The following is an 11,626-nucleotide window of genomic DNA, read 5'->3' on the forward strand; positions in this document are numbered from 1 at the left end:
CTCATAAGATAAAAATGTAAAATGGGTGAGATAAAGATGAAATAATATTTGATCCTAGAGGGATCAATAGGGAGCTACTGAAGTTTAATGAGTAGAGGAGCGACATGGTCAGACCAATGCCTTAGGAAAGTCACCTTAGCAGCTGTGTGGAGGATGGGCTAGAGAGTGAGGAGACTTGAGGCAGGGTGACCAGTTAGACTTGCAGTATTCTAGGTGAGAGGTGATGAATGAGGTATGTGTTGGGGGGGTGGCTGAGTAAGTAGAAAGATGGGAATGGATAGGAAAGATGGACAAGATGTGGCAGCTCATTGGATGGGGACGGGGATGCAAAAGAGTAAGGATGACATAGGAGTTTACAAAAATGAGTGCATGGAAGGATGATGGCTCCCTTGGTTTAAAGATAGGAAGGTCTGGGAAAAGGGTGGGCTTTGGGAAAAGATAATGTAGAGATCCTTGATGAAGATCAAAACCCATCCATAGCTGGGTCACTTATCCTGTATGACTCACTCTGTTCTACTGAAAAAGACTGGAGTGAAGGTGAACTTTGTAGACCACTTCTATATAATTGCTAATATCCCTGGGTGACCCTGGGCAAATCACTTAACCACTGTCTGCCTCGTTTCCTCAACTATAAAATGGGAACCATAATAGCACCTACTTCCCAGTATTATTGTAAAAGAACCAAATGAGATAATACTTAGCACAGTTCCTGGCACATAGTAGGTGCTTAATAAGTGCTTCTTCTCTTTTCCTGTTTCCCCTTCCCCTTCCTGCTCTGACAGGTGACAATATGGAGCAATGGAGGGAACGCTGTCTCTGAGGTCAGAGAACTGGGGTTCGGATGCCTTCTTGGATGCTTACCAGCTGTGTGACTTTTGGCAAGTCTTTTAACCTCCAAGGGCCTCGGTTTCTTTCTTTGCAAAATGAGGGATTGGGATGAAATGTCTGAAGTCCTTCCCAGTTCTGGATCTGTGATTTGTTCTTTGTTGTTATTGTTCAGTCATTTCTGACTCTTCCTGACCCCAGCTGGGGTTTTTCTGGCAGAGATCCTGGCGTGGTTTGCCATTTCCTTCTCCAGATCATTTTACAGATGAGGAAACTGAGGCAAACAGGGTGAAGTGACTTGCCCAAGGTCATACAGCTAGTAAGTATCTGAGGCCAGGTTTGAACTCAGGAAGATGAGTCTTCCTGACTCTAGGCCTGGCCCTCTACCTACTGTTCCACCTAGCTGCCCCTAGATTCCTTCTAGTTCTGATATCCTGAAGTTCCTTCCACTTCTGATGCTACATCTCATCTAAAATACCGATTTTAAAATTTCCACATACTCCTGCTCCAGAACCTGACCAAGGCAGAGATTTAATGACTCTAGGACTAGTCCACTAGGTGTCACTAGTTGTAAGTTGAAGATGCCTAGCGTTCTCACAGACCAAGGCTGAGAGTTTATCCCACTGGGTATTCCTCCGGGGATCAGGGCCAAGGTGTCTTCATGAGTTGGAAATGTCTCAGAATGACTTTGGTTTGACTTCACAACTCTGTAGGGAACCAATGAACCACAGAGCCCAAGAATGCCAGGGCTCGTCTAGTCCAAGTGTTTCATTTTACAGATGGGAAACTGAGGCCCAGAGAGGAGAAGGGATTTGCCTAAGTTCACATGGTGAGTCACTGAGAGAGCCTAGACTAGGATTCCAAAGCCATAATTCCTGTCTAGGAATTCCCCCCCCCCCCCGGTTATCCAAGGCTGCATCCTGGTAATCTGAAAAGATTGTAGATTTAGGGGTGGGATTGAGAAAGCTCTTAATGATGGCTGGGTTTATCTCCATGCCTGCTGTTCTCATGACAATGAAGGCAGCTAAGAACCCACAGTGTTTTAAAAGCTACCTTCTTACCTCCATCTGTATCATCAACCATGTAGCCCAAGACACATTTCAAATCCTTTCTCATTGACTCCTTCCTGAGCATAAGACACAGATTTGTTGTTGTTGTTGTTTAGTTGTTTTGAGGGGAGTCTTGAAAGAGGCCAGGAAAATCAGGAGGCAGAGGTATGGAGAGGACTCCCAGCATGGAGGACAGCCAGGCAATAAAGGAGAATGATCCAGGAAATGAGAAGGTCAGTTGCTGTACTGTGTGACCCAGCCTCTAAGAACTCAATAGAAGTCCAGGCAAGAGAGAGATCACTGCGGTTTGGAGCAGTCACTGAGGGCTGCTTGGAAGAGATAGGACCTTGGGCAGAGCCTTGAATGATTTAGGTAGGATTTAGAGATTGAGAGAGGAGCCAGGAGAGAATTCAAGATGTTGGTAATATTCTGAGCAAAGAATCCAGGGTGGATATCATGGTATAGTATAGAAAGCAGATTAGGAGTCCTGGTGGCCCTGAGTTCTGGGTCTTGCTCTGCTGCTACCTCATGTGTGCCTTCTCTGGGCCTCAGTTTCCTCTTGTGCAACATGAGAGGAATGAGCTAGATGATCACTAGTAGCTCTTCCTTCTATCACAAACATTCTGTGTCCTATGCTTTGAGCTCCCTTTCAGTTCCGACATGCTATATTCTAAGGTTAGGATTTTGTGTTCAAAAGCCTGGAACACTGTGAAAAATCTAACAAGATGAAATTTAATAGAGAAGGGAGGGAAGTAAAGAAAGGGAATAAGCATTTATATAGCACCTGCTATGTGCTTGACACTGTGCTAAGCACTTTACAAATATTACCTCATTTGATCCTCACAACAACCTTGTGAGGATAGGTGATGGTATCATCCCCATTTTACAGTTGAGGAAACTGAGGCAAGCAGTGGTTAAGTGACTTGACCAGGATCCCATAGCTAGTAAGTGTCTGAGGCCACATTTGAATTCAAGCCTTCATGACTCCATCCAGTGCTACATTTACTGCACCAACAAGTTGCCTCAATAATAATGATATCCTTAATAAGGATAAATGTAAAGTCTTACATTTAGGTTAAAAAAAAAATCAATGTCACAAGACCCAGGAGGCATATCTAGACATTAATTCCTAAGGAGAATGCCTAATGGTTTCAGTGGGCTGCAAACTCACTGAAATGAGTTTGGGCCAAGGGTATGACACAAAAGCCTAAAAAGTCAACACATTCTGAGACTGTAACTAAGAGAGGCATAAATTTCCAGGACTGAGGAAGCGATAGTCCCATGGTCCTCTGCCCTGGTCAGACCACGTGTGGGATGCTGCATTCGGTTCTGGGCACCACATTTTAGCAAAGACAATAAGATAGGAGGGAGTCCCCAGGACACAATGAAGGACCACTGGTTCTTCTTGGCCCCATACCATATGAGGAACAACTGAAGAAAGTTGGGGTGTTTAGCCTGGAGGAGAGAAGGGGAGGGAGTCATGATAGCTGCCACCAAGTGTCTGTAGGGCAACCATGTGGAAGATGTGTTCTGTCTGGCCCAAAGGGCAGAATAAGGAGCCATGAGGCAAAGTTATAGGGAGTCAGGTTTACTCTCAATGTAAGGAAGAACTGCCCCATCTATAGAGCTGTCCAAAAGTGGAATGAGCTGCCTACGGTGGAGGCAAAGGGGAGCTGGATAGTGGGTTCCTCCTCACCAGTGGTCTTTTTTTTTTTTAACCTAGCCTTAAATCACTGAATGGGTGTTGCCTTAGACAAAGTGAGACCTGGGGAAGACCTTAGCTTAAAAAAGCCACGGTCTCCCACTGCATCCTGGGTCATATCCAGCATCTTGCCACTGGACTCAGATGACCCTGGAGGCAGAGAGTGAGGCTGGTGACTTTGCAGAGCCCTGCCTCACTTAAATCCAATTCACTTGCAAGTCAAGACACCCTCCTGATGTCATTGGTCCTCTTTGAGAATGAAGGACAAATAACAACAATAACTAGCGATCTTTAAGCAAAAGTGGACAACCTCTTTTCAGGTGTGTTGTAGAAGGTACTGGCCAACAGGTGTGGTCTGAATTAGATGACCTCTGAAGTTCCTTCCCACTGTGGGAGTTCATTCTCTCTAGCTCTGACATTCTGTGCTCTTAGATTCTAGGTTTTTAATAAGAAAACCACGATTCTCAATATCTGACAAATCTGGCCTTAGCCCTGAAGAGGGGGAAAGGTGGTCAGTGGAGGGGGGTGTGAATTTGCTAGGGGGTTCTGCCCCCTGGGCTCCTGAAATCTCCTGTCTTAGGCAGGAGAGGCTGAGATTGAATTAGCCATAAGCAAGAGAGCCAGCAGGTAGGTCAGAGAAGGCCAGAAGGCTGCTACTTAGCTAGTCTGGACTCTTCCTTCTTCTTTCACCCTCCAAGCCTGTGACTCTGTTTTTGCCTTTGCCTTCTCAGCATGACACGGTTTCATGAGGTTGTGAAACCTGGGGCTAATTGGACCCTACCTCTAGGGAGGACGGGAATTCCCAGGAGCAGAACAGCTGCCCTCTCTCCCCTCCCAGCTTGGATAGATCATCAGGGCTTAGGGACTGTGGGGAGGCCAGAACCACAGATGTTGGAGGGACTGAGGTTTGTACAAACAGACATGCACCCTGGCTCACACGCACTCCATCACCCTCAGACTTTGGCCCCAAAGACACGGAGTTAGGAGCAGAATCAAGAGTTGGATCCAGCTCTCCTACCTGCCCTCAGATCCAATATTTGTTCCACTCTACAAGGAAGCTTGAGTTTCTCTTTAACCTTGTTAAATAGTAATCTTTGTGGTCCTAGATGTCTGCCCCCTAGGTTTCCAAAAGCCTAGCTGCCGACTGAGGTTGGGCATCACTGACCTTTTCCCATCTCTGACCTTTTCCGATCTGTCTCTTCACTTCTAGTGTTCTGGCCAGGCTTACCCATGGGTGGGGGGGGATTCCCCCAAGAAAGGCACAGCAATCACTCCCCACAGCAAAGTAGGACAACTCCCCATGACAAAGTAGGGACCAGGGACAGCCTGAGAGTGAACGGGCTCAGAGAATAGAAGAGACAGCTGAAACAAAGCGGGGGAGGCCCTTTCTGCTGTTGCCTTTGGCAAGTTGTGTGACTTGGAATATTTCCTTTCTTAGATCTTAGCTTCTCTTTTTGTTAATTGAAGGTGTTGGACAATCAAGGGTTCTTAGCCTGGGATCCACAGACCCTCAAGGGCTCTGTCAATAGCTTTCTGGGGTTTGTAAATTTGAGTGGGAAAAAAGTTACACCTTTATTTCAATAGAATCGATTTCTTTTGCAGTCCTATTTTTTATTTTGTGTATTTAAAAATCTTATTCTGAGAAGGTTCCGTAGGCTTCAGCAAACTGGCTGCCAAAGGGGTCCAGGACTCAAAAGAGGTTACAAATCCTTGGGACAGTCTCTGACTTTGCGCAGCTCTGCCTCACTCAAATCTAATTTCCTCAAGTCAAGACATCATGGCTTGTGATGGTCCTCTTCCAGAACTAAGGCTGAACAACACAAGGTCCCCTCCAGCTCTGGCATTGCACATTCTAGGACTCTAAGGATCTCTGGGGAATCATTCCCTAGTCGTAATCTATCATCTTCCATCTCTCCCTCTCCCTCACACCTCCTAAACCTATTGTTTCTTCTCTCCATGATCTCCAGTCCCAAAATCCCTCTTTGCTAGCCAGGCCATCACCCCTGCTCTAGCCTCACTTTTTTTTCCTCATGGTCTTGGTCCTTTAGTTAACAGGTTCAACCATCAGTCAGTCAGTCAACTAGCATTTATCAAGTGCCTACTATGAGCCAGGCATGCTGCTAAGTGCTGGCTGTGTTATACTCTGTCCTCCATCCTCTATGACTCCAGTTGCCCTCTATCCTGGCCACCATTCATGCCCTGTCCATCTCCAACCCTGGCTCAGCCCCACCAACTGCCTTCTCTGCTTGTACTGCTGAATGACTGAATGTTTCTTGGGAGATTCACACAACTTCTGTCTCTTCATTTCCCACCAGCTGCATGCTTTTGGACTGGACTCCGTCATTGCCCCAGGAAACTCATCATCCAGGGAGAATACCTCAGCCTTGGTACTCACACCTCATCAGTACTCTTTGCCCCTCTGACTGGAGAAGAGCTGGAAAATGGAGCTAAGAACTTCTTCCCAAATCTCCATGTAAAGAGGGCCCTCAGGCCAGTCACCTCTTCATTTCCCACTCAGCTACACCCTTTTGGACTGGACTCCATCATGCCACTGCTCCAGGGACCTTCCTTCTCCTCCTTGCCCCCTTCTCCCCTTTTGTGGGTGGTCTTCCTCCATCAGATTGTAAGCTCCATGAGGACAAGGACTTTCTTTTTTGTCTTTGTATCTCGAGCATTTAGCAAAGTAGACACAGAAATGTTAATTAACTGATTGAAAGGCAGCAAGGTACAATGGAAAGAATGCTGGATTTGGAGCCAGAGGCTCTGAGTTCAAATACCCCCTCTGCCACTTACTATCTGATTGACCTTGGGAAAACTATTTCACTATGACTCAGTTTCCTCTTCTGTAAAACAAGGGAGTTAAACTAGGTGGCTTCTAAGGACTCTGCAAGACTTTTTTACTTAGTCCTTTCCCCCATCTCTTACTGTGAATGTCTTCCTTCTGAAATTACCTTCCATTTACCCTACATGTATCTTCATGTATGTTCATAGTTGTTTGCATGAAGTCTCCTCCATTAGAATGTGGGCTCCTCAAGGGCAGGGACCATATTAATGCCTTTTCAAAAAATTCATAGCACTTAGCACTGTACCTGGCACAGAGTAAGCACTTAATATATTAAATTGTAAGCTCCTTGAGGATAGAAACTGTCTTTCATATCATCCCCCTACATACACTCAGTGTTCCCAGCCCAGCTGGCCTAGTTATTGTTCCCAGAACCCAGAGGTCCATCTCCCACCTCTGTCTCTTTTCATAGACTGTCCTCCATGCCTGCAGTTGACTACTTTCTCATCTCTGTCTCTTGGGACCTTTCGTTTGCTTCAAGGTTCATCTCGTGTGGGACTTCCTACCAGGAACCTCCCCTGATCCTTCCAGTTATCACTATTCTCTTGCTCCTCTTGTATTTACTTATCTTTGTAAATGTTGCATCCTTCCTGGTGGAATATAAGTTCCTTGAGGGCAGGAAATGTATTTTTAAAAATGTTGTCTTTGTACCTCATGCTGTTACAGGCAGCATGATATAGAGGATAGAGTGCTAGACCTGTACTGGAATTCTGCCTCAGACACTCATGAGTTGTGGGACCCTGGGCAAGTCATTTCACTTCAAGCCAGGGTTGAATCTGTAAAATGAGGATGATAATAGCACCAATGTCATAAGATTGCTGTGAGGATCAAACAAAGTAATGTGTGCAAGTAACTTGTAACCCTTAAAGTGATAGATAAATAAGTAAATATTAGCTATTACGGTTATTGGTGTTACTATTACCAATTCTATCTCATTCAAAGTAGATTACTAGTAGCTCCCAAACTTTACAGCCTATGATTCCCCATAAGCCTGGAGTTTGCTTCCTCCTCACCCCTGACTCTGGGAATCCTTGCCTTCCTTTAAAGCTCAAACTCAGGTGTCAACTCCTTCGTGAGGCTTCCCTGATCCATCCAGATGTTCCTGCTCTCTGTTTGCAATTTTCCTTGCACTATATTTATGTTATATACCTTGCCACCCTTACTGTACAATACTCACCCAATTCACAAACTCTCTATGCCTGGCCTGGCCTTCTAGATGTTCCCCATAAATCTCCCCTCCTTCTGGACTGGACTGGACTCCATCATGCCATTGCTCCAGGGACCTTCCCTCTCCTCCTGGCCCCCTCTACCCCTTTTGTGGGTTGTCTTCCTCCATCAGACTGTAAGCTCTATGAGGGCAGGAACTGTCTTTCTTTTTTGTCTTTGTATCCCTAGCACTCAGCAAAGTAGACACAGAAATGTTAATTGACTGATTTAGAGGCAGCAAAGTACATCGCGTCCCATTCCCTCCCTCCACACGTTTGCACAGGCTGTTCCCCATTCCCAGAATGAACTTTCTCTTTGCCTCTACCTCTGAGAATCCTAAGTTTTTTTCAAATTTAAGTATCACATCCTACTTTTCTGACTCTCCCCCAGCTGTTAGTGCTTCCTGATGAAATTATTTTACATTGATTTCAATTAATCAATTACCAAGTACTTTTTAATTAATTATGTATACTTACATAATTATATTTCTGATACATATTATGTAATACTCGTTATTATAAATTTATTTTGCATATATTTTGTGAATACTTATCTGGGTACATAACTTTCCTTTAGTAAGACACAAATTCCTTGGGGCAAGAACCGTCCCTACATTTAGCACAGTGCCTATCTGACTCTTCATGACCCCACTTAGGGTTTTCTTCGCAGATACTGGAGTGGTTTGCCATTTCTTTCTCCAGCTCATTTTACAGATGAGGAAACTCAGGCAAACATGGTAAAGTGACTTGCCCAGGGTCACACAGCTAGGAAGTGTCTGAGGCCAGATTTGAACTTAGAGTCTTCCTGACTCCAAGAGTGGCACTCAATCCACTGTGTCGTCAAGCACTTATAAATTCTTGCTGAATGACTGAATGAATGCATGTGTGTGTGCATGAATCACCCCCAAACCCCAGTGAAATTGGAGCTCTTTGAGGGCAGGGATTATTTCATTTTTGTCTTTGTAGCCCAGCACCTAGCACAATGCCTTGAACAGAACAGTCTTTTAATAAAGGCTCGTTGAAGTGCATTATTGAATTGAATTGGATCTTTGGGGTGGGCTCATGGAGAGATCTATCCCTTTGGGTTGCATCCCTTTCCTGGTCCAAAGCTCTCTCTGAAAGGAGTGAATAGAGGCTGAAGAGGGGTCCAGAGACCTGGGGTTTGGAAATCCCAGAGAAGAAGACTTACAGGTCAGTGTGCAGAGGCAAGGGAAGACTGAGTCACTACCTGGGCAGGAACTGATCCAGACAAAGACAGGATTGGTAGGATGTGGGAAAAGCTGTCCTAACTTTGAAGAAGGTCTTATCTGCTAGGAAACAGATCTGGGTCCTGGGAAGTCCCCGTTTTGATTTGTACTGAGAGTGATACGGAGTGATAATGAGATGGGGACAAATTAACTTGGAAATGTTCTCTCTGGTTGGGGCTAAGACCTAACCCTAACCCCACATTGAGCCCCAAACCACTCTCTCTTGCCCCTAGGATATAATACCAACACTCCTGTTTGGCCCTCTAAACCCTTCATAATCTGACTTTAGTCTACGTTTTTCAGTCTTATTTCACAGGACTTTCTTGCACTCTGTATTCTAGTCAGATTGACTTTTCCCCATACTTCCCCATTCCATCTCCCACCTCCAGATCTTTGCACATGCAACCCCTGTGCCCAGCAGGCACTTCCTTCTCACCCCTGCCTCTAAGACTCTCCAATTTCTTTCAACTCAACTCAAGTGCTACCTCTTTCACAAAGGAGGCATCTTTCCTGCTCCCTCCCAGTTGGTAGTGCCTTCCTCTAATGAAATTATTTTGCTTTCAGTTTGTATGTGTTCTGTATTTACTTTAATTAATCAATTAACAATCACTTATTAAGTGCCAGACATTGTGGGAAACAATGCAAAAGTGAGACAGTTCTTGCCCTTAAAGAATTTATATGCTACTGGGAAGCTTTAATACATTCACAGATATACAGGATGCAAATACAGGATGCAAAAGAAAAAATACCACAGTGATCAGGATTGCACACTAACAAAGGGGTGAATCAGGAAAGGTCCCATGGAGGATTTGAGCTGAGCCTTGAAGGCCTGGGGCGGGGGTGGGAGGGTGGGGGTGGGGTGGAGTGATGGTTGGAAGAGGCAGAGATGGGAGGGAGAGCATTCTAGGCATGGGAGGACAGTGGCAAAAGATGGCACGACCTCTAGGGGTCATGTAAATGGACCAATTCATCTAGAATAGAAGTTCTTAACCTGGGGTCTAGAAATTTGTTTCGAAAATTTTCTTCATAATTGCATTTCAATATAATTGATTTCCATAGTAAGCCTATGTATTTTATTTTATTCATTTAAAAACATTATTTGAAGATTGGGTCCATAGGCTTCAGAGATTTCAGGTCTGTAGACTACCAAAGGGGTCCATGACTCCAAGGTTAAGGACTGGTAGGCTAGAGAAGAGAGTTCATGAGGAGGAGTAATATGTAATTAGCCTGGAAAGAGAGCTTGGAGCTGGGCTGCAAAAATGCCATAAGTCAAACAGATGAGTTGTATTTTAACCTAAAAGCAATAGGGAACAATTGAGGCTTCTTTAGCAGAGGAGTGACATGGTCAGACCTGTGCTTTGGGGATTTTGCTTTGGCAGGTGTGTGGAGGATGGATTGGAGAGGAAAGAGAAGGATGCAGAGGGGTGGCCAATTAGGAGAATGATACAGGAAGTCAGGTGGAAAATGATGAGGGCTTGGACTTGGGTGTTTGTGGTATGAACAGAGAGAAGGAACGGATGAGTGTATAAGTTATTCTCTCCTCCACCCCACTCCTAGAATGTAAACTCTGTGAGGGTGATGACTTTTCATTTTTGTTTTTATGTCCTCAGTGCCTGGCACATAGTAGGTGTTTAATAAAGGTTTATTGAGTGAATGGATGAATGATTCCAGGTAGAGCCCTGACCTCAGACCAAGTCCTGACTTCATCTCTAAACAGAATGCTGTTCCTGGGCCCAGCCTGATCCTGACCCCACTAGCCACAGTAGGCTGACCCACAGTAACTGGCCATCCTGACTTTCTTTTTCAACCTTACACAGATAGGATGCTCATCCCAGCTAGTATCTGTATCTGTTAATCCTCAGTCTCTTAAAATAAATGAAACACACACTCACACACACAAGTACAAAATGGAAAAAAACCTCTTCTTGTGTGAGTTGACTTCTTCCTGAAAACGACCCCAGGCCCTTCTGGTCTCTGTGGTTTGGGAAGGCTGAGGGGGGTGACTGTAGGGAGGAAGGACTTGTTTTCTCTTCTCTTTCTCAGTACCCACTTCTTCTTCTGTCAATGCAACTCATCCACATCTGTGCAAGGGGGGATGTCAGGGGAGGGAGAGAAGAGGAAGGGGGAGCCCAGAGGCCTTAGGGAATCAACGGGGAAGGTTTCATTTCTCTGCAGATTTGAGCCTAGGAAAAGAGCTGAGGGGGCTACAAAGCTTTTTAGGGAAGGAGGGCTTAAAGCTGTTTACAAGAAGTATGGTTAAGGCTTGGAAGGATTTTGTTCTGAGGGGAAGAGCTATGTCTCCTCCAGTGGCTATATCTCTAGGTTAGGGGCTCCCTAAGTGTAGGGACTAATCTGGGGCTGACAGATGCCTGGACCAGAGAGTTTGACTGGTTTTAGATGATTAAGGGTTCAGCCCATCGAGGTCAGGAGAGTAGGGTCCCTGGCCATATTAGAAAAACCAGTAGCTTCTATCTAAGAGATCATAGGACAAGTGCCACAATTTTAGATATGGGAAAATAGAGGGGGCAGACACAGCCCAGCCTGTGAGTACCTTTCAGGGCCTCAGCCCAACTAGCCCAATTCAGCCCTTGTGGAGGGCCTCAGGAACCACAATGACAGCCTGAATTAGGTCTATCCTTTTCCTTAGTCCTTTGTTGAATTGCTCACTATAAATCAAGGATTTATAGCTACAGTTCTCTCTCTCTCTCTCTCTCTCTCTCTCTCTCTCTCTCTCTCTCTCTCTCTCTCTCTCTCTC

At 45.2% G+C, this 11,626-nt stretch overlaps 1 protein-coding gene across 5 annotated transcripts in view; it reads right to left on the reverse strand.

Annotated features, from left to right (window-relative positions):
• The window catches only part of P2RY6 (pyrimidinergic receptor P2Y6), a 104,856-nt gene that overhangs the window by 10,071 nt on the left and 83,159 nt on the right, over positions 1 to 11,626 (reverse strand). The gene's annotated exons all lie outside the window — the stretch shown is intronic.

This window comes from Vombatus ursinus, unplaced genomic scaffold, assembly GCF_900497805.2.
Source record: "Vombatus ursinus unplaced genomic scaffold, bare-nosed wombat genome assembly UNPS02005659.1, whole genome shotgun sequence".
Taxonomy (NCBI): Eukaryota; Metazoa; Chordata; class Mammalia; order Diprotodontia; family Vombatidae; genus Vombatus; species Vombatus ursinus.